General features: G+C 38.3%; 1 protein-coding gene across 1 annotated transcript in view; it reads right to left on the bottom strand.

The window, feature by feature from the left end:
* The window catches only part of LARGE1 (LARGE xylosyl- and glucuronyltransferase 1), a 277,165-nt gene extending 254,338 nt beyond the window's left edge, over nt 1–22,827 (bottom strand). Inside the window, exon 1 of the mRNA XM_066319909.1 lies at nt 22,761–22,827. The gene's annotated coding sequence lies outside the window, so the exon portion shown is untranslated. The remainder of the gene's footprint in view (nt 1–22,760) is intronic.
* Between the last annotated feature and the right edge of the window lie 603 nt (nt 22,828–23,430).

Here is a 23,430-nt window from a genome sequence, read left to right as displayed (position 1 = left end):
AAGTACCATCTTCCTAGGCACCTCTCAAATCCTAAATTACAGATTCTCCTCTAGATTTTCCTCCTCTAGGAGTAGGTCAGAAAGACCTATTCCAATCTACTTGCTGGCTTCTATGTCTACTTATATGACTAAATAACCAAACTCATCAAGATGTCACGGATCAAAAGTTCAAATGACCCTCTTGATTTTGACACCTATGGCATGGTAAAACAACATACTAAAATAATTCCTAGCCATTCCTGTCTGTACAGGACAGAGTTAAGTTTATCATTTCAAATACTGTGATGCTCTCCTGCAGCAAGGAATAAACACAAAATCTTCATGTTAATGAAAAAGAATTGCAATATGCAACTGCCTGATTATCTGCAGACAATCATATTTGATAGGTATCCAAGATAGGATATTCTGGTTTATAAGACAATTCTTTGGCATTATATACCATCTATATAAATAATTTCCCCTGAAAGAAGTTGTGGTAAACAGCTTCTACAGCACAGGCACACTGCAACTATGTACATATGTATAGGATGAAGAAAAGATAAAGTTGCCAGCTTCAAAGATGAGAGGGCAGAAATGGAAGCTTAGTCACAAGTCATACATACTGGAGGTGTGAGGTAGGAGGGAAGAATAACAGCTCATCCTGAAAACAAGGATTATTGCACATTCCCAAAATTAACTGGACACTGAATATGAAAATAATAATAAATACATATATAAAAATATCTAAAAATAAAAGCTCCAGAAAGTTGTCTTTGATCAGAATGAAAAAGGTTACATCATGAACTGCTAAGAAAAGGCAAGATAGAAAGGCAGATCAAAATTTTTGACATAAAGGGATCAGGACAAATAATTTCAGTGACTGAAAGAACAGTGTATTGCACCATCAGTAAAATGAGTATCTAATAACAGTTATAACTGTGCCAACTCCCAGACAGAGAAACCAATCTTGGCAAAATCTCCAGCCTAAACTAAGCTCATTTTTTTTAAAATTTTTAGAACTGGGAAACATTCTAGAAAGTTGGATTACAATATCACTTTCTTTGAAACAATTGTATATTACAGATTTGACAGGCTCTGCCAATAACAAATACACTCACCCACTCACCAACTGTGGAAAAGAAACTCTGCAAGGCAAAAGGACACAAGCTTTATTGCCTTCTGCAAATCTTAAGGCTTTTATTTACATACATATCTACATATATCATAAGGTTGCAATCCTTGCCTAAGGTTGCAAAAGATACTCAAAGCCCTCTTGTAAGACTCTTACCCTCCGGAGTGAGAAAAGCAGCCTGACACAACAGAAAGGGGTGTGAGGGATTATTTTTGCTTTTTGAAACAGCCTAACTTTGCATTTTCAAAATCAGACATAGGCCTTCTTCCACAAAGCTCCACCTTCCCTTTTTATCTCCTGAATTAGAGTATTTAGCAGAATGACCACCAGTACTTCATGAAGTTTCCACTTCCTAAGAGAACTCAACTTAGATTGCTGAAGAACAGAATTTTAGAACTCACATCAGACATAAAAGGGATGAAAGGACCTACCCCACAGTACTCTGTCAAAAATGCTACAGAAGTATCTCTCATTGCATCAATATTTCATGTCTCCTGGTCCCTGAGAGAAGGGAGGTTGCATAGCATCCCCAAAAGAGCAAAAAAACACTGTTTTTTTTTTCTTTTTTGTTTAAACAAAACTACTTTAAGAATCCATATATATCAGAAGGATTCTCAGAACTACTGCCTTAGTTTTCCATCTTTTGCTCCTGCCATGAATCATACATACAACACCAGTTAAACCCTCCCTTTTAGGTGCCGCATATTGCTCCAAGACTAGCAATTATTTCTAGTCTGTTTACTTCACCATAAAGCTTCACAGAATGCTACGTACATACAAGTAATAATTTCCCTTCAGCTTTGTTGATCAAATTCTGAAACTATTTCACTGAAAAACATCACATCAATGGTACACAAGATAAGCCAAGTTCCTTGGTTTTACTTTTAAGCTTCTGTGAAAGCAGTTTCTTTCCCACGAACACTGTCAAGTTTGTTTTGTTTAACAATTGAAACAGTTCAACATCTTGCTTAGTTTCCTTAAAAGCATAACCAAGTGTCAGTGCTCGTAAAACAGGCAGCAGTACTGAAAAACTTAAGTACAGTAAGAGATCAGGCCAACTTTCTCATAGACACTTAGAATTATAGCTAACTTTCATTCCTCAACAACAACAACAAAAAATCCAGCTTCTTAAGAGTACTGCTGGGCGTCCCACAGCTGGCAGCACTTCCCCTTCCCTCACTGCTGGAGTTACCCTCCTCAAGCTGTGGTACTGCATGTCCAAGCCTCTAATCTTACAGGCTCTTTGCACGCTGCCAGAAAACCCCATCGAGTGTGATTCTCCCAAACACATTTTGAAAAGGGACCCTAACACACTGCAGTGATACTGCACATGAGGCCTGCATCGCCTGTCTCCCTTCTGTGTTCCATTTTCAACACTGAATCTCTCACTCCCCTGTTTCTCCACACTGGCAGAGAAAAGCAGCCATGGTTCCCGCTGCCTGCAACTTAATAAAAGTCATTAGGCAAAAGCATGTATTTCCATTGCTACAAACAGTACACTCAGGAAAGTACTGCTTGAAAAGGGAGAAGATTAAAAGGCTCATAAAATACAACCAAGGAAAAGTAAAACATTTGTAAGATGTGTTTTAGGAGTTTAGAGGGATTTTGCTGTAAAAATGTTCCTAAAGTCCAATAATGTCTAAACTCAATAGTTAATTAGCAAAAAAGCTGGTCTGACAGGCTTAATACAAGTTATACCATGAGCAAGAGGTGATGGTTTCCTGAGGTTCCTTCCAACCCAAACTATTGCATGAATCTACGAAAAACACTTAGTGAGTCTTAAGATTTGGACATTAGAGACCTGGGAGTACAAGACAATCAGCCTTTCCATGATGACTTCAATATGGCATTGCAGAAGGAAGACTAGACAGTTTTGGGGAAGCTCTTCCAGGAGTCTCACCAGACTGACAGAAAGATCCATACAGCTTGGGAGATAAAGTTTATCTAGACGCAATGCTTAGAAACAATAAATGAGCTTGTAGACTACATGCTACTCTAAAAATATTTTTTGCCTTCTATTTTTGGTCTACTCTTAAAACTGTTTAAGGTAACACTCTATGCACCACTGGACATGTATTCCTAAAAGAGAAAATAATCCAAGTATGAGAACTTAGCTAAAGCCAGTGGCTGGTCAGAGGCACTAGCGCCAGGATGCAGGATTTTGAAATTCCACTATTGGTAAAAACATTGGATTGAACTTTTGAGACAATAAAGGGAATTGATGCCCCTCACATCATGAAATCCAGCTTTCAGGAAGGACAGTCAAATATGGGCCATGGCAAGTATATAAGAATACTTGGTATATAGTTTCTTTCTCCTTTTTTTAAGAGCAGCACTTCTGTGTTTATATTCAGGAAGTCGTAAGGGCTTAAAAGAATCAGCATTGCTACTGACTTGTCTGTCTAACTAAAACGATGAGGTTGACTTACCTGTAGCAAACAAATTTATTAACATAAGGCCAATTAATAAGACTTTTTAAAAAGTATCTTAGAAATCCACTTCTTTTTTGCTCGTCTCTGAAGAGGGAATAGATAATGCAACTCAGTCAAGTCAGACTAAATTTCACATTGTCAGTGTGGCAGTATTTGGGTTTCAGACAGTAAGAATTTTGTCATCCTCTAAAATAAGTTTATTACTAGCACAAGGTTTTTTACAACTCTATGGGCTTTTGTACTTCTTATTTTAAGGGAAACAGCTTCTTTTACAGCACTTAAATAGAGGCTCATTTTAAAGCTTACATATTCTCTTGGCTTACTTTGAGGACAGATGAAGTTGGCAGCAGTCCATTGAGAGAGTATGGGGCAGTAAAAAACCCCAGGACTTATAGTGTTCATTATTCACTAAACACAGTTATCACTGACCAATAAATGGGCAAACTGGCAGGAATGATGACACTAATCCCATACCAGCCTGCTGGAGATGAAAGGAGCACTCCTTCCTGCTCCAGGAAGTAAAGCTAAAACCTTTTGGTGCTTTCTCTTATTATGAGAAACACTGTCAAAAGCTGCTAATAATTCCAGTTAGGACTGCTCAAGAAAAAGAAAAAAAAATATGGCATGATGCCCACTGATTCTTATGAATGGGCAAATGCTGGCAAAGTTCACTTTCTGGTATCATACACTTAAGATACTGGCACAGTTGACAGAAATCCCAGTATACAGAACCCAAAGAACTTGAGTTCTTGTAGAGTTGCAGGGCCTACTTTTTCCAACCTGTGCACTTCAGCTTTGCAGTCTTTAACTATCAATAGAATCTTCAAAAATATCTCTAGAGTAATAGATATCATCTCAGACTTCTGGGAAAAAAAAAAACACCAAACAAAAAGACCATTTTTTACATGGCAAAGTGAATTTGGAAGATGGGACTTAAAAGCATTTACATTCACAGTTTTGTAAGGCATGAATACAGGGAATAAGTGGAACTCAACTTTTTCTCTCTAAATGCACTCCAATGCTAACCATGCCTCCACCAGCAGAACTCAAAAAGTTACAGTGCATTTAATACTGCAGAAGAGCTCAGCTCTTCAGTGCAATCCAGAAGAACTAGATGATGACAAACTTCAGCCCTTCTTAGAGCTACCTTGCCTTTCATTTTACCACTTCCATTCCATTCCTCTTCCCATTGACTCCATCACCACTATCACCCAAGAAAAAAACCACTTACATCTAGTAGTGAACAAGGTTTATGTACCTCTTATAGAGAAGAAAAAAATTGCTGTACGAATTACCATGACGGCTACCCAGTTCTTTCCAATCTTAGTAATATATTCTGCACACTTATATTTCATTTAAATGGCTCAGGATAACAAGCAGAAAGAGAAATTCTACTATAACACACTCATGAAGAGGCATGAGTCTAGAGCAATAAGTCAAGACCTGCCAGTATTCCAATTCTGTATTTAAATAATTTTTAAAACTGTAAGAAAGAGGACAAAGTGTAATAAATATGATAATTCTTCTTTTCTGCAAAAGACAGCAATAAAGGCTTGCTTATCCAATTTTAGAGAGCACACATGGTGACTCATGTTGGAAAATAAACACAACCATTAACTCAAGGTTCTGCTTCCATTCATTTCTAGCTCTGCCAAAATCCCAGATCTAAGTGGTTTTCTATGCTACCTGTCTTCCCACCCTCTGAGTTTGTTCATATTGTTACACTATGGTTTGCAATTTTAAATCTGGCATAAGGAGATCACTTGTATAATTTCATCGGTGCTGGTTGAGCTTTATACATTTCCTGTCTGATCAACAAGTGTTTGTACAACCACTGCTCACACAACGTGCAGTCCAACCAGTGAGGTCAATCAACATGCCAATCTTTCAGTTGCCTCAAGACATTTTAGAAAAAGACATGGATAAGAGTCACAGCCACCCCAACGCCCCAAACAAAATATTACAGCCTGTAAAATAAAAAAATTACATTTCTGACTGTGAAGTACCATAGGAGTTGACTGGGTCAAAATGTTCCTCAGAACAATATGTTCATTAAAGTTCTAAGCTGCTAAGTCGAGTTGTATTGTAAGGTAAAATATCTGCTTACTATCTCCTCCAGGAAATGCCTGCACAACATGTTTAACCAGCAGCCACACAGGCATCTAACTGTGATATGTCTTACAGTGCTTTGATTTCAATTTTTCGGTCTTCCACATTATTTAATGTGAACACATCTTTGAGCAACTTGACAGCTCAACAGTTACGATGCAGTACCTCTGCTGCTACTGGATTCCTAAATACCTGTTTACTGTTTCATTATTTTTACTTCAGTGGCACCAAAATATTAAAAGAAAAAAAGAGAACTTCACCATGCTAAACTCAGCATAAACACACCAGGGGCAGGGTCTTTTTTCCTCTCTATTTTGTATAAATTTTAGTACATATTAATTTATAAAAAAACCTCACAAAACAGGGAATAACATCCAAGAAATTTCATGTAAGAAATTTTCATGTAAGAAATTTTTCCTCTCACAGAGCTTGACATTGGTTTGTTTTTTAAACAGCAGTTTTTACCAGTAGAGCACACTTCTGGCACAGACTGTCAGCCACAAACTTGGGATCTCAGGTGTCCGTAACACTCACCCACATTATCTCAGAAGTAGTGACCCCTGTGTGGGAATCTGGAGAGACACAGAGTTGCTATACAAAGCTGAAAAACACCCATTTTCTCCTTCATGCAGGTGGGTAATAGTCACATAACATGAAATGTGAGGGAATAGAGATCCTGGAGCTGCTCTTAGTCCCATGGCTCAACCAGAGCCCTCTCTTGCAATGCCTAAAGGAAAGAATAATTGCTATGGGTGTGTTGCTCCACCATCTGTGCCAGTGTCTTTAGTTTACTTCCAAAGAAATAAACTAAAAAACTTCTGAGGAATTATATGCTGGAACTACTGCAAAGTGTAAAGACATTCAGCAAAAAAACCTTACTATCTACATCCATGGGTATTGTGTTCTGGGAAGGTGAAAATTTCTAAAGAACACACGAGTCAAACACACGTTTGACGTTTTATACAACCTCCAGCCTACAAGGAAACATCTCACAGACGAGGACATGACCACCTCACATTGATCACCACATCAGTCACTTCTGGGCAAAATTATCACAATTAACTGTAACTAGGTCTGAAAACGGAAGCAATTTCTTCAAAATCTCTACTCCAGCCTGGGAGAACACAGCAGCTTTCTTGCCCGCAAATGACTTGCTTAGTGTCAGTTCACAGCCCAATTGCAAGGCAGTGTCCTTGCAACTGGACGTAGGACTCCCCACACAAAGTCCCCAAAAAACCACCTCTGCTGCTTCCAGGGCCCAGCAAGGGATCTAGCAGGTCCTTTGCAGTGGGGCAAACACAGCTCCAACACTGACTGCTTCCTTGCCTTTGAGCTTGTCATGGTATACCAAAAAAAAAAAAAAGGCAAAATTTCCTCCAGCCACAAGAAATTAAAAACAAAAACAAAACAAAAACAAAACAAAAACAAAAAAGCAAACAAACAAACACCGTAGATAACAACAGGAATAAAACATACATTCATGGGTATCAGCTGTGTACTAGCCATCTGAAGGAGATAGTGCTGAATTTGCCTTTATTCCACACCATTAGGAAACACAACATTTAGAATACCTTACAAGTTGTGAACCTTTACCAATACACCAGGGAGTGGACCGCTGAACTTGTGGCTAATTACTGACTGGTATCCTGGGTCTGCATGTAAAAATCACTATTATTCTAGCATGGACAGCAACAGCTCCAATTAATAGACAGAAAAACAACTCTTAGCAACAGAAAGCAAAACGTGGCCAAACATGCTAATGCAGCAGTCTGTTCTTGAATTCCCAAGTCTGGACTAAGTAAATATTTTTAAAGCCTCTATGAGGTGAAAAGAAGAATGAAAAAAAGGGAAAAAATGCAATATTTGCAGGCACTGAGGTTCTCAACTTCTTTTAAAATTAAGCTTTTAAGGAGAAGCAATTAATCTACTCCACTCCCTGTTAGTGTTTGCAAATTTAATAGAACGATGCAAAGCAATCCTCGTTGTGTAAGTTAGGGAACTATCCCTCGTAACAGAGGTAATAAATGGAATGGCTCTAGCAAACATCATATGAGCACAAAATATATATGTCAGAGTAATTTTGGCTTGGTCCAGGAGTTACTTCATCTATAAAACAAACTCATTCCTTCATCAGCCCTCTGAAGTTTTAAATATAAAACATAAACCAGCTCAGTATTTTCCATTCACATGCGGATGAAACTAAACACGAATCTTTACAACATGAACAGTGCAATGGCTTAGAGCAGAAGGAGATCAATTTTGAAGAAAAAGAAAAAAAATTCTCCATTAGAGATCCATTGTCATTCCTAGGAAAAACATCCCACAAATACAACTAAAACTCATGTGTATGCTCTAAGGATAGACTGGGAAAAGACTCCCATAACAGACTGTTGAATGAAAAGCTCAAGGAGTAACTTGCATGGTTTTTAATCTTACTATGAAGTTTTTAACAGTGCTAGGAAGTAGTCATTGTGGATCTGAAGGGAATTCCACAAAAATGTGCCTTAGTGCAGCTTACCTACTAAGAAACTGTAACAGAGAGTAGAACTGATGTTCTGAACCTGATACTGACCATGATCTCTGCTTCCACAGTGAATTTCAGGGATGGCTTAAAGCTGATCACACACTCCTCAGATATCAGCTGGGGGCGGCTCTAGTCAGATGCCTACCCCAAAAAAAGAACATTCAAATCTGAGTTGCTTTGGGATTTAGCCAGTCTTGTAGTCTTCCTTCTTTCTCCTCCTCCTCCTCTCATTTCTCTCATGCTCCTATAAAGATTACTCAGGCATATTTAAAAAAAATTAAACAATTAAAAAAAACATACTAAAGAACCCACATGAAGTGACCAATTATCATAAAATATCTGAGAAAATTCACATGAAATTATAAATGATTTTCTATTGTGACCAGAAAAGGATCTGTGTTACAACATAGTGCTCCAATGCAGGAGAGTAACAGTAGACTACATAATTATCAAGAGAGCAGAATGTCCAAGTTCAGTTATAGATTTTTACTTTGTTCAGAAAAATATCAGGCTAATATTTGGGTTAGAGAATAAAGGGTAAGGCTTACAGGGAAAAAGAATTTGCTTCTTTCCAGATATAGGATAGGTTCATTTAAATCTCAATAAATGGATTTTAAGAACTCTTACTGAAACATTAACTGTGCTTTTCCTTCAATTTTAAGTCATCATGCGGGATGATAATGTTCTTTTACTGGTAATACTAAGTCTTGGGCCAGTCAGGAAGCAAAAAATGAATTTTAGAAGGATGGTGGGAAAGTGAAATTTCATGTAGCATACAGCATTTATCTTGCTAGGGAAGTTAATTTGAAACTTTTAGCTGGCTCCCATTCTCCCAATATCTGCTGGATATAGTTACCCTTTGTTTTGTTGAGAAATGTGAAGTCTTTTCTTATTCCAACTGACCTACTTTATTCAAAGAGCTACTAATAAAATGTGCTACCATATTCTTAAGCGTCTTTGAAAAATTGTGATCATTTGTGCCATTCAGTATTTGCTACTACTCACATCAGTACAGGTACAGCTATCCCTCCAATCTTTTGAGTTTTCATAGTTTTTGATTTTATTCATGCTCTTTAAGTATTTTCTCTAGGCCAGGTGGACATTTGTGCATTTTCTCTGAATGGTCAGTGCCTTTAGCCAATAATGTTCAATTGGCTTCCTAAAAAATTACTGGGGAAAAAAAAAACAGGAAACACAACTGAAAATATAAGACAAACCCATCAGCAATCAAACAGTAAAATGTGGGATCTTCTTTGACTCAAAATCTTAAAAATAAAGATGAAAATCTCAGCAGTAGATATAGCTAAACCTTTATTTATGGACTCTAAAATCTCTCTAACCAGGAATACTTGTTGGAATTCTACAGCCTGAATCATCAGGCCAGATAATCTGATTTTTCTGGCATTAGCAAACATGACATTATGGGGGGAAAAAAAACAAGACAAAACAAAACAAAAACACCACCAGAAAAAAGAAAAACATGAAAAATGAAAGTACTAAGAAATGCAGAGCAAAATTTTTAGACCCTGCACTCCTAAACAGCAAAACAGAACAAAAATACCAAGCATGTCCCCTATTAAATCTCAACAGGATATCCATCTGGAAAGTCTTACCTTCCAGATGCTTTCCCCTATATTTCACTATCCTGCTAATCTCTGAAACTACCCCTAGGGGGAAAACAAAACACTACACAATTTATTGTCATGCTGTTGTTTTAAAAGATGGACAGTAGAAAGGGAAATAGATCCTGGACAACAGTCAGTTTCATTATTACAACTATAAAAGCGGAAAACCCTGCAACAAAATAAATTTATAAGAGCAAAATGTATTACAGCAACGCAACAGTAAAGTGCATATGCAAAAAAAACCAAAAAACCTAAATAAATGAGGAAGCCTACCTATCTCCTCCTCAGCCAAAGTAGAATCACGTGTATCTGGCCAAACATTCAGACAGCTTGTGGGGTTGGTTTTTTTTGTTTTGTTTTGTTTTTTGGGGGGGTTTTTTGTTTGTTTGTTTGTTTTTTGGGGTTTTTTTCCACACAGATGCGTGAAGTTGCAGGGAGTTTGGATGGATTTGTAAATGCAGTCCTTTAAATCTGAAAGTGACATCACCCAGGCAGGTACAAGAATGGTTGGGCTTTGAGTCTGGACCACTTTTGGTACCACTGGAGTTCTGTGGGACACACTGAATTGGGTGCTCCCCTGCAGAAAGTACCTCCACAAGGAGCTGATAAAGTACTCACAATAAATAAATACCTCAGGTAGTTTAAAAAGGATGAGTTTTATTGCTCTAATTTTCTTTTGTTAGGTTGTTTTTAAGTGTGGTTGAATTTACATAATACCTCTTTCCAGCTCAAGGTACAACTGTACAAGCAAGCAAAGAGCTGATTCGAAATACAAATAGAATAACAACACACTTCTGCCATATCAGTGCAAAGGGACACACAGTGAAGAACAAGAAAAAGTATTTGGTTTGACACTGCTGCCATTCTCTGTAGCATTACTTGCAAAAGATTTGGGGGTGTTTTCAGAACATGCTATTTCATTCTTTCCAGGTGTGTTATCTAAAAAAACTTCCTCATATCAGTGGAGTAAGTAACAAGTAAAAGTCACTGCATCAAGTTCACAGAAAAAAATTAAAAACAGGGGTTTACACACCTTTATCCTCCCAAGTTGAAAGCGCCACACACATGATCCAAATAATAAAGCAATACATTTATCCTGCATATTTAGAAAACAACCTCGAAATTACTATGAATTTCTGCCCACCATCAGTCTTTCTTCAGGATATGGAAAATATTTCAGTCATTATTTCTATCTGCAAATATAAAAAGTATGCCGTTTTAAAAATAAAGCACAACACAGTGATAATCTTCAACTGGAAAATGTCATCCTTTACATGGCACTCAGATAATTTAAAAGACAGAACACATTCATGAAATGACATAAAAAGAAAAGCATCTTCTAACTTAAATGAGGACTATCAGCCAAAATTGCCTGCATTGTTTTTTAAGTTGTAAGTAACAATTACAAATGGAGAGATGCTGTATTTCAGTAGAGCTAGAGAAGACAGGTTTATTCGCTGTAGTAACATTTACTACAGAAGTATTTTTATTTGCCATAGCATCACCCACTATTGCACAAGTAGCTATCTAGTATGACAGAAGTACTTGCCTTTCTCACCACTGTTAGTTTGTCTCAGAGGTTTTTCTAAGATCTCTGTTCATGAAGTGTTTGTCAAAATGCACTCACACATAGCACAAGGCAAAGAGGAGATGAGAGACAGATGCTTCTGTATGGTAGTAGGTGGGATGGGAGAAGCTGGGGAAGCAGCTTTGCACCCAATCCATTATAGCTGTTTTCCTTTTAACCACCTAACAGCAAGTCACAAATTCACCCTAAACACATCAAATCCTCTGAACTTAAGAAATGATGCATTATTGAAGTCACAGCAGGGAAGCCAACTCAGTTCAGAGGACATAAAAGACGAGCACTAGAACAACCTTTTTCAGCACAAGGTTATAAATTAAAAACAAAGGCAATGTTTTAATATAGTGAGAAGATGCATAGTTAGAGAAAAAAAAAAAGGTAAAAGTGCCATTTGTACTTCTTTCCAGAATAAATTCCTTTCTAGAAAAATTCCTCTCAGACAGATTTTCCACCTCCAAAACAGCACTACAATCTCGTGGTTCCCTGCTCCAGCATGTAACCTTTCTTCCACATACATTTTCCTCAGCTACTTGAGTGCACATCTCTTGGCATAAGCTGGGTGTCTAAGATCCAAAACTCACTTCCACCCTTTACAGATTCTACTACTGCATCCTTTACTACTGTAAAGCTGCAGCTGCAGTAAAATTGGAAAGTAAAGAAATTTCTGATGTTTTTTTTCTTCTGCTTTAGATTGCTTATCTTAAACGCCTTTATTGGTTGCAGTATTTGTCTAAAGTACACAAAGTTGCAAGTTTTACCAACCTATACTCACATATGCCAACCACACATAACACACACTGCAAGTACAGTACATGTGTATCTTACTAAAGTTCCAATATATATCAAAGCACAAAATGGAAGACTTTTCTATACAGTACCACCATGAAACAGAGCTAAGTGAGCAGAAAGCCCTTACCTAGCTTGATCTAAGCTATTCAAAGTGAAATCAGAGGTGAAATGCAGACAGCAAGGATGACTAAACCCATAAGTGGTCCAGAATTATTTGGTTTATTACATGAATTCAAGAGACTACAACCATTCTGAGCAGGCTATTATCAAATCTCTTCAGTGACAAAGCTTTCTATCCAAGATAACAAATAATGTAAGTGCATAAATCACAGGGATATGTGGCTTAAGCCCATTATCCCAAAGGATTACAGACTGGTTTCTGCATTGTCCCTCTTTGCTTTTAGTACCTCCATCCTTGTTTTACTATAGCTGTTACTACCACTGCTATCTGAAAGCTAGAGTCCCCCATAGTTATGAATGGCAAACAGAAAAACCCTCTCATAGGTTGAGCCCAGGGTAAGATTTAAAGGTACGCTCGGTAAACTTAATTTAGTATTGTGTTTTTAATGAGCTCTGCCCATCTTGTCCAACTGTGTATGCTTTAATTACAGAGCACTGTGCTCAACACCACAGACTGTGGTTGCCAGGCACCACCAAAGACCCGTGGTTCTTGCGCTCAAAACGGTGCAAACACCTAATGAAACTATGCTTGTTCCAAAGGCGCTCACAAAATCCAAAGGTAAGGAAAACAAGCGGCTAAAACAGGGAAACATACAGCTGTAGACTAAACAGGCAAGTACAGCAATCAGCAGCCACCACACATTTGGGAATGCAACAAGGGAGTAATCAACTCTCAAATAAGACCACTACTGTCATTGACAATACTTAGAATATTCCTTACAGACTGCAGTATGCAAACCTCTCACAGTCCAAGTCAAAAGGAAGACTTAAGAAAACATGCTCAAATTATACCGCATACAAATTCAGATTTTGACTTGGACTCCGGATACAATAAGAAATCAATGTTCTTTGCAGCCCTAAGCAGACAATTGAAAGATTTCCCCAAGGAGCCCACAAACCTTATATAGGTCGTCATGCCACCTCACCCCGGTAAAGTTACAGACACCTATATTCTCAATTTTTAAGAATACTTTTCAGAATACATAAATTCAAACATCCCAAACACCTATCCTACCATCAACTTTTTTTTTTTTTCTCCCAGTAAGAAAGTGCAAACCTTTGGTGTCAAGGCAAGCCTCTTTCCTAGAGACACATATGATCCAAAATGTGGATCAAAACTTGATCAGTAAAAACATGAAGCAGTATAGTGAAAGATCCGGGTCCAAAAACTAGAAGCAAAATCAGAAATGAGAGTGCCAGTGAGGGAGTGAAGAAATACCAGCATGCTGTTTAATCTACTAATACAAGAAAAAATATAATAATACAAGAAAAAAGGATGATTTGACAGGACTATCTAACTGAAAACATCCTAGAGTATTATGTAACAATCTCCTTGGGTGGAAGTAATGAGCATTTGAAAATGGGTCTAAGAAAACCAGAACAATTAGAGTAATTTCTCACTAGAAGGATGGAAATCAATATTACAAACAGATCCTGAAAATGCTTCTGTCTTAATAGTGTTATCTCTGACCTGCTGCGAAACCAGTACTCAATCCACTAAACCTCCACCAGAAATTCCACTTTGTTCCGATTAATCAAAGCCATCAAACCCTAAAAATGATTTTAGGACCTGACTCAAAACAGACCAAATGGAACGAGTTCATGGTGATCAATATGGTTTTATCACAAACTCAAGAGATGCACGGTGAATGCAGGTAAAGAAAAGACACAAAAAATACAAGGAGATTTACATTTCTTGCTATCTGTGATGAATGACTCAGTTCCTGCCATGTTAGATGCATTTCATCTTCATAAATTACCATCATATGGTAGGTACAGTGGGAAATGCCTCAATCTGGCTAAAGGTTTTTGTTTAGACAGTACAAAAAAAGTATTAAGTACTACTGTGATATTTTATTCTAGCACTTTCAAATCGAATATAAAAATATACTTAAAATACCACATCAATTTTAAAAAAATGCGATCTAACAGACAAAATCAGTTGTCTTCCAAAACTACAGTGATTTTTTCAGAATCATCCCATGCTGCTGCTTTCAGTAGATCTCAACACAGGACTACAAACTGTATTTTTTCCAAAGGCATTTTAACAAACAAAGCCACCAACAAATAAGCATGCATTACACAAACGACGATTACTGACATTAAAAGTACAGTCTGAAAAATTTTAAAACAGGGTAAAGTACAAACTACCAGTTTTCAAACACTTCAGCACACTCTTCCATATTTTCTAAGCACTTTTGGGCAGGAGTGCTTTCTTCTGTTGGGAATTTCTGACGCCCCAGCCACGTTGGTTGATGGTGTGAAGAGCGACTGCTAATTGATGCCACTTGGCTAGCAGAAGCTGCCACACTAGTCACAGTTATACTGGCAAAAGACAGTCCTTTCATCTGAATTTTTTCCTTCCACTGGGGAATTTGTGTTTTTTGCATGAACAACCACCAATAGTGTAAACACGAGGAATTCAAGATTTATGTGCAGTTTCGTGGTTATAATCTTGATGAATGGAGACACGATGCAATGGCTTGCAGGGGTAGAGTGCTGCAAAGGAGGGATACAAATTCTTTGGGAAGGGCATGTCAGAAGCACATGGAATGGAGGTGGAGACACCTTTCGTGAGAGAGGCATCAGAATGCACGGAGCTTTGTCTGGGCATGGATGATGAGCTAAGTGAGAGCTTACAGGCAGGGATTAGAGAGCAGACCGGAATGCGTGACACCCTAGTGGGTGAGCATCTGCTCCAGGGCACCTGGCCAGGAAATCAAGTGGATAAGGCCCTCTACAGACAGGGAGCAGCAACCTCACCATCACAGCCACTGGTCCTCGTGGGGGACGACTTAAACCATTCTGGTATCTGCAGGAAGGACAATATATCCCGGGATAAGCATCCAGAGCGCTCTCAGAGAGCACTGATAGATTCCTGACCCAAGTGATAGAGGAGCCAGCAATGAGACATTCTGTGCTGCACCTTATACTTGCTAAAAAGGAAGGGCTCCTCAGGGGCATGAAGGTCACAGGCAGCCTTAAGTTGCAGTGACGCTGCTGGCATTCACAACACCAAGAGGAGGGAGAAGGGCAAAAAAACAAGATCACAGTCCTGGCATTCAGGATAGCAGACTTTGGTCTCTCTGGGGACCTGCCTGTAAACAGCCCCATGGGTTAGGGCCCTGGAGGGAAAGAGTGGTCAGAGAAAGCTGCTTGATACTCAAGGATCACCTCCTCCAAAGTCAAGAAACATTCATCCCAAAGAGCAGGGAGTCACACAAAAATGCCAGGAGGCCTATATAGATGGAAAAGGAGATCCTGGCAAAACTCAAACACAAAAAAGAAAGCCTACAAAATGAGGAAGCAGAACAGGCAGGAAGGAGTACAGAAACACTGCCTGAGCATGCAGACATGCAGTCCGGAAAGCCAGAGCCCACCTGGAGCTAAAACTGGTGACGAATGTCAAGAATAAGAATAATCTGAAGAGAGGGTATGAAGATGGTAGAGCCAGATCCTTCCCAACAATCCTGCTCAGCAACAGGAAAAGAAGTAACATGCACAAACTGAAACACGAGAGTCCCTCTGAACATCAGGAAACACTTTTTTACTGTGAGGGTGACTGAGCCACAGCACAGGCTGCCCAGAAAGATTGTGGAGTCTTGATTCATGAAGATACTCAAGAACTATCTGGATTTTGTCCTAGGTAACTGGCTCTAGGTGGCCCTGCTTGAGCAAGGGTGATGGATCAGCCAGCCTCCAGCAGTCCTTTCCAACCTCAACCATTACCTGACTCTTCTAAAGCACTGCTGTTTCAGAAAACTTCCAGCCAAAAAGCAGTGTTTGCTGCTGTTTTAGACCAGCCTTCCTGATCATAAAAGTATCCATCAGGTACACTCAGTATACTTGTGCTTCACCCAGCATGCAGTGAGCCCTCTCTCAACCAGAGCCTCTAGACATTTTAATAAAATGAATAAACAACTCATTTCTGTATTACAATCACAATTCCACTACTCCAACCAAAATTTCAAGATCTTTTCTCAGATCGTACTACTTTCATATACAGCAACTTAAAGTATGAAGTTAAGGACAAAACGAAAAGAAAAAAATCTTACAAAACAAAACTTGGGCCTTTCTTAACATATCAGTGTGCAATACTGGGACAGATGAAACTGAGAAAAACTTGAAGACATAAAATAAAATATGTTGCATAATTAATTATTTCAAAGAATTCTTGATACTAACCTCAGATTTGGAAATCTTTACTGCTGATGTGTAATACAGCATTTTTAAAACTGAGAACAGAAAGGGAAGAAACTCACTATGAAAAATTTGAAGAGCTTTAGGATGTCTGAGAATTCTGTTCTCTGTCAAACTACATCACCTGGCAAACATGGATTTACCTCAATGCTGTTTCTCTCATTCTCTCCATCCCTGCACCCTTAACAAATTTGCCCAGCAACATGGCACTATCTTTCTGTTCAGACAAATGTTGGGTCTGCCCCTGCTCATCATGGGTCAAAACTGATATAAAATGATGCAATCAATAAAACTGCCATATTTTTAATCCAGTTAGCACGTGTCAGTAATTCAGTGGAAACTCTGGCATCCTTACTGCTCATTTATGGTTACTCTTCTTCTAAATGGCAGTGGCCTTTTCCAGTTACACTCTCTAGGTTGTTAGCAACATCTGACCATAGACAAACTCTAAATATTTAAAGAACAATAGCCTACAACTTTTAAATACCAAGATATATATTAATTTACTCCTTCAAGCACTTTCTTATTTCCTTCTTTTAAGTGCTGCATTATTTTCCATTTTTGGGAACACACTCCTTTCTTCAGTGTGGTCACAGCACTGCCTCTAAATCAACAGAGTATTTGTAAATTTCCCTTTGATGCGTTTATTTTGTCTGTTTTCCATTTGTCAATTAACTTTTCCTTGTTTGTTTTAAGATGCGCATAAATTCTGAATATTTACACAATATAATTATTGTATGCCGAGTATCATTAGGGGACTTGGTTTCACCATCTAAGGCACAACTATATCAAGCAATAGTTCTTGCCAAAGACATTGGCATTTTCACATGTTTAAGGCACAGGACAGTGACTCTTTCAGGAAACCAGAGTTCTGCTTCTTTGCCTTGATTAACCACTCGGGCAACTTTGCTCAGATCACTTCACCTGCAGCGCATCCATTTGTTGTCACAGAATGGGTTTAACTTTCTACACTGTCATTTTCCTCTCTAAGCAGCTCTGTAAAGCATTCAGGAACCTACTGATTTATTTCCACAACACGTCTAAGACTAGGAAATTGGCAAAGTTATTCTGCATATGAAAAATACTGTCATCAGTTTCCATTCCTTACATACCAGTGGCACAATATTACTATTTTTGTGCATCTTAATAAAGGAAAAACGTTAGGAACATATTTCTTCTCAACCCATTCACCAACTGTGCACAGTTAATTCACAATACAACAATAATATAAATCAAGATCTGCACTTACTAAACAGCACCTTAGATGCTTTTCATATAAGATGCAGTTGGATATACCTCAGGTGCCAGGCTGACAGTGGTGTGAGAGCAGTGGCAACTGGGAGTATGAACAGGTGGAGATTTTACATCCAACTTTCCCAGCACAGCATACAAAAGCAAGGGGGAAGACTGGACAGCAACAGTAGAGATGTAAGTTCCAAAACTGATCACCACAGTGCAAGGCATTACTGTGCATGGTTCACCACTCTCCAAACCAGCTGGAGAGCATCCTGATTTTGGCCATGCAGGAATCATTCCTTAAGCAATGCCTTCATGTGGAAACGAGGTGTTCCAACAACAAAGGATCTACACGGCTAAACAGTCTCTAGGTATGAATGACCCCAGAAGTTTACCAGAAGCTGTTGTTTTAATCTAGCAGCCTTTAAGCTGCAGTAGAATTATAGTGGGAACAAAGAAAAAGGCAGGCAGACTGCAATGTTTGGAAGAAAAAAGTAGGAACTTTTGCCACTGTGACTATACTCCTTCATGCCTGAGGTCTGGCAGCAATTATGGAAATACATGAATTCATTCCCATACGCATTGCTTCTTTCTCAAAGTACCTGCTCATCACCAAATGGTTTGACTTAGCCACTAGCATGTCCTATATTCCAACACACTCCGTATCAGTACTGATTTTTTTTCCATTCTTTCTTCTTCTTTAGCACCCCCATTTTGACAACACAAATCTTAATAAGGCAGACATTGCAAACTAAAAGCTTCTACCATTTTTAAACTGATCATTTTTGCTTTGTGGAAGTTAATATCAACATGCAGCTCTCCTGGTACTAAAACTTGTTCGTGACATCATCACGTACTGATTTCTACTACTTCGAAAAGTCACTGAAAAGAAACAGATTTCTCATAAATGCAGTTGCTATTAAAAGGTTCTGGAATACTGAGATCAAACAGTTGAGATTAAAGAGTTCTGGAAGATCAAGATCAAGGGCATAAGTTATAACATTCCAATAACAGCAACAAAAAAAAATGTTCACCTTTACAAGGACCTCATTCTTTAATGCTCCAATTCTCTACTTTGTTAAAACAGCATCTAGTTGTATGGTATGCTCAATATGGAAGAATCCAAATATACAGACAATTGCAGGCTTTTAAAGCAGTAGGAACCATCTTTATCTCATTTAAGAATTCCCAAGCACACCAGCCAATATTTTATCTTTGAAAATTTGTCTTATATGAATGACAACCTACAGGTTTAAATCTGAGTCACACTCTAGAACCAGTCTTAGGATTGAAAACTACGAGACTACAGAAATACAGAATTTAACTGCTGCTTGAAGAGCTTCAAGGTGAATGTCAGTTCATTTTATATAAAAATACCAGGAAGCCTCACATATCCCTTCTGTTAACAAAACAATGAAAGCTAATGTTCTTAAGAACATGATTTAAAGAACATACATTTGGGTATCTAATAATGCTAAAATGATGGGCTTTCATTTCTTATTTCTATCCAGTGGCATATACCTTTCTTCAGCATCTTCAGCATAAAAAATATTGAATTAGGCAGATTCATACACTGAAGTCCAGTAATTTTTAAACATAAAATCCCATTTACATTACTGATTAGAAGCAGCATTAACTGAAGACAGAAGAGAAAACAATCACCAAGAGAATTTAGTACTGAGGTTCAGGGGCACAGCAGGGGAGTCAGAAAGAGGAAGACAATAAAACCTCACCAGAAGAAGCTGGATTGAGAAGTCTAAGTATCAACTGAAAATGTCACCATTTGAACAGTTCTCAATTCTTCCTGCTCACCCCATTCCACCATTCAGCAGCATTTTATATTCCACTATGAGAAACACTCATTTCTCCAAACTGACAACTTAAATTCATTTCCAAGTCCATCTAGAAACTCTAAGCAGTTTCATATTTCAACAAACAAATTAAAGTCTACAATTCCTTCCCTTCATTTCTCTGCCCTTTCTCTCCTCTTCCTCTTGTCTCCTGCTAATTCTTCTTTGCATTTAAATGAAGATTCCTCAGTAACAATTTCTAGTTTTCTCCTAGTCCTAGGTCTTAGCCGCCAAATGCCTACCAGCAGGTAAAATCTAAAAGCTAATGGTAGGAGTGAAATGTGGATACTCTGTATGTTAGTATTTCATTCAGTCATAAACCATACAGCAACTACTAAGATGCAACTCAATAACTTAACTTCCCTGGAAGTTCTAAGCAGCAGAAAATTTGTGAAGGAAGCAGAGGGTTGCTTAATTTTTTTTTTTTTCCTGAACACATGTTTTCTTGTTACTCTCAGCACAGATGAGTGAAAGCAGGTTTATACTGATACAGAGGTTTGTCCTTATTTAAGAAAGCTCTGGTTTTGCTGTTACCACCACTACGTGCAGTTTGGCCAGACCCCATCCTATTAGAAATTGTTATGATTTCTCTAATTTTCATAGATTCTAGATAAAACAGCAAAGCAAACCACTCTTCCTTGATGTGACCCTTGACAAGCTGCCTCTCAGCCAGCACACATAGCCTCGCTCATCATGTGCAACTATACCCTGAGGATAAAAAATTGGTAAAGACAGAATGGAGTAACAGAAACTACTCATCAGTACAAAAAATACACGGGAGAAGAGTAGAGTGGCAGTGGAATCTATCTTCAAGCACTCACTCACCAGTCAAGCAACCAGAAGTATGAGGAAGGAACTCCAGCCTTAAAAAACAATCTACTGCTTTTTATTATTTTCAGGCATACCTATCTAACATGGGGGTTTGCGATGAAGACTGCATTCTTCCCACATCAGCTGAGATTTCCAGCTTCCTCCACCACCCTGGTTACATGATCATATCTGACTTTTTGTTGTAGTACTGGCTGGACACTGCTGGGGTGCTTTTTGATAATTTTAAGTATAGTTTCTACCCAGTTCACTCTGCTGTTGTGGAAATGGTAGCTATAGCTGAGAAAGAAGGTGACATGGACACTACTGTAAACATTATCAGACCTGGTCAGATCTACAAATTAGAATGAGTAATGGAACTATTTTACACAGTTCGCTTCTAATTCTGACACAGATGGCACTTAAACAAGGACTCCAGCCTTGGCAGATTTCTTCAAAGTCAGTGCCAAGGCCACGATAATCCTTTCTAGCAATTTTCTCCTCGATTTTTGAGCCACAACTCCTAAATAAAATAGAATTTCTTATCTGCTGCTCCCTTTCTACAGCCATGCATTGAACAAGCTCTGACAAGACAAGACTTCGTCCATCAAATACTGGACCAAGTGACACCAAAAGAGTCATTCATGCCTCCAAGGTACAACCCTCATTTCTTAACCTTTATCTTCAGGTGTGTGCATCACAAGGAAGAGAAAAATTAGAGACCCAATGAAAAGGAAATTAAAAAAAGAAAAAGTAAAAATATCTTCCTTGAGGTAGCTCTGACTCTCCAGTTCTTAAATTATGCCAAGCGTGGGATAAAGAACAATGACTAGTTTTAAGGTCAATATCAATGAACAATGGTTGGGGGTTTTTTTAAGCTAGCATTCACTACCAAAAGGAAAATGAGCCAAACCCAGACAACAGAGCAAAACCAGTGCAATGGACATGTGTGCATGTTTCCTTGCAATGGACATTGCGTACGTTTCCTCACACAAAACCACTTCCGAGAAAGTTCTTCAGCCACAGGCAAATAACCAACAGAGCCAACTCCGAAGAGAATGGAGACAAACTCATGAAGAATAACCAACTGCAAATTTGCACTGGCCATTACGTGCTCTTGTCACACAAATCTTGATACTATCAGCACAGACATATTACAGGAAAAGAAGATACATCAGAAATCTCCTATCATTAAAATAGATATTTTGTTAATTTATTCTTATACAAATGATGAAAGGTCTTCAAAGCTGACAAGAGCTCATTAACATATAGGCTTTCATACAAGACAGGAAATAAGGATAAATACGCACTTAAAAAAAATAAATTGCTGTTCTGGATCTAGACAAACACTCCCACCCACAGCAATAGGAGTTTGCATGTAGAGAGAGTTTAGCATACAGTGTATAGTAGACTTTGTAGTCAGGTTACGAATTTTATCAATTATTAGCCTTTATAAACATCAGGGGAGAAAAAAAAAAAAGCTTGGTTTTTGTTGGTATTTTGTCCTGTGTTTGTTCTTTAAGGCTGCTCTTACTAGGCCTAATAAAAAAAAAATAAAAATAATCAGATAAAGGATAAAAGAGGAGAGTATTCCAGTAAGGGTCTATTAACAACTGGTTGTTTATCCCAGGTAAAAAATAAAAGCCATACATTTGAGCAGAAAGTAGTCTCACGAGTTCAAAATCATTGTTTTTAAGAACACTTCAGCAAGTGAAGTGCACTTGGGAGATGCCTAATTTTACAGTTTTCTAAAATAATTAATTCAGAAGGAATACTACTTTTACTAATAATAAAGTCCTACGCATTGAAATTTCAGATCAAGCCTCTGACAGATCTCAATGTTTCCAACAGGCATGCAGTCATTCATCACTGCTCTGCACTTTGGCTTTCTGAGGACTCTGGAATTTCTGCAGATTGAATAGCTGGCACAGAGGATTCAAGATATAAGTAATACTATTTTCAGTGCTCCTTTAAAGAAAACCAGTGCATATTTCTCCAGACCCGAGAAAACTTGCAATCTTTTTGCGTCATCTAAACAACAAAGAAAAGAAGTTGTCATGTATATTTCAGCCATTAATGGGGAAAAAAATTATCCTGCTCCATACTGCCGTTCAAATACCTCCAAGCTATGCCTTCCCTACCAGCAACTCAGAAGAGGGCATATTCTTCGAACACAAAAGATGCCACACAAAACACAACCCAAAAGTCATGAGAATTAAACAACAGGATGGAGAAAAGGCACCAGCTACTACTGTTGCAAATTAAAAGACAAAAAAAAAAAAAATTAAAAAAAAATATCAAAACCAACCTACCAACCCAGTTATCCATCAGAGACTGCAGTTACTGCGGCTCTTACATGACTTGCAGCCTTTCTGATCAAGGGCCTCCCAGGACACCTGAGCGCTAAGAATTTCACATTTTGAACTTGGAAATACCTGCCAGCAATTGCCAGTTTTCAAGAAGTATAGGGATACCTGTTTCACATTTCTCCATTTAAAAAATGGAAACACAGTTGAAGACATTCAAGATAAGGTTATTTTGTTAGCTTCTCCTACTCCTGTAAGTAAACCATCCTCTGATAATCTATCTCCTTTGCAGCAGTGAGCAAAACGACGTTGTTAAAAGACCCCCTGCCATTAACCCATCCACCCAAGTTTCTACATATGATTTCTCTTCTAAGCTTACAGTATCATGATGGAGCTCTACAAGGGTAGAAAAAAAGAACATTTTGTAGATATTACCACAGCAGTCTGTTCATTTTCATCACTGAATGAGGAGAAGAGAAGCCCACCCAAAGCAGTCCCTTCAGTGTCTCTATGCAGTGGGAGTCTGAAGAGATGTGGCAGATCACTACCCTGTCTTTTTGTGTGTGAGGCCAGCTTTTTATTTTGTTTTGGGTTTTTTTCCCCGGTAGAAGACAATCTCTCATGGAAACTAGGCAACCTTTCAACCCATTCATCAAATTTCCCACTGCTTCTATTT

The sequence above is a fragment of the Sylvia atricapilla genome, chromosome 5 (genome assembly GCF_009819655.1).
Source record: "Sylvia atricapilla isolate bSylAtr1 chromosome 5, bSylAtr1.pri, whole genome shotgun sequence".
In the NCBI taxonomy this organism is placed as follows: Eukaryota; Metazoa; Chordata; class Aves; order Passeriformes; family Sylviidae; genus Sylvia; species Sylvia atricapilla.
Note: the sequence above shows the minus strand (reverse complement) of the source record. Positions and strands in the feature narration are given on the sequence as shown.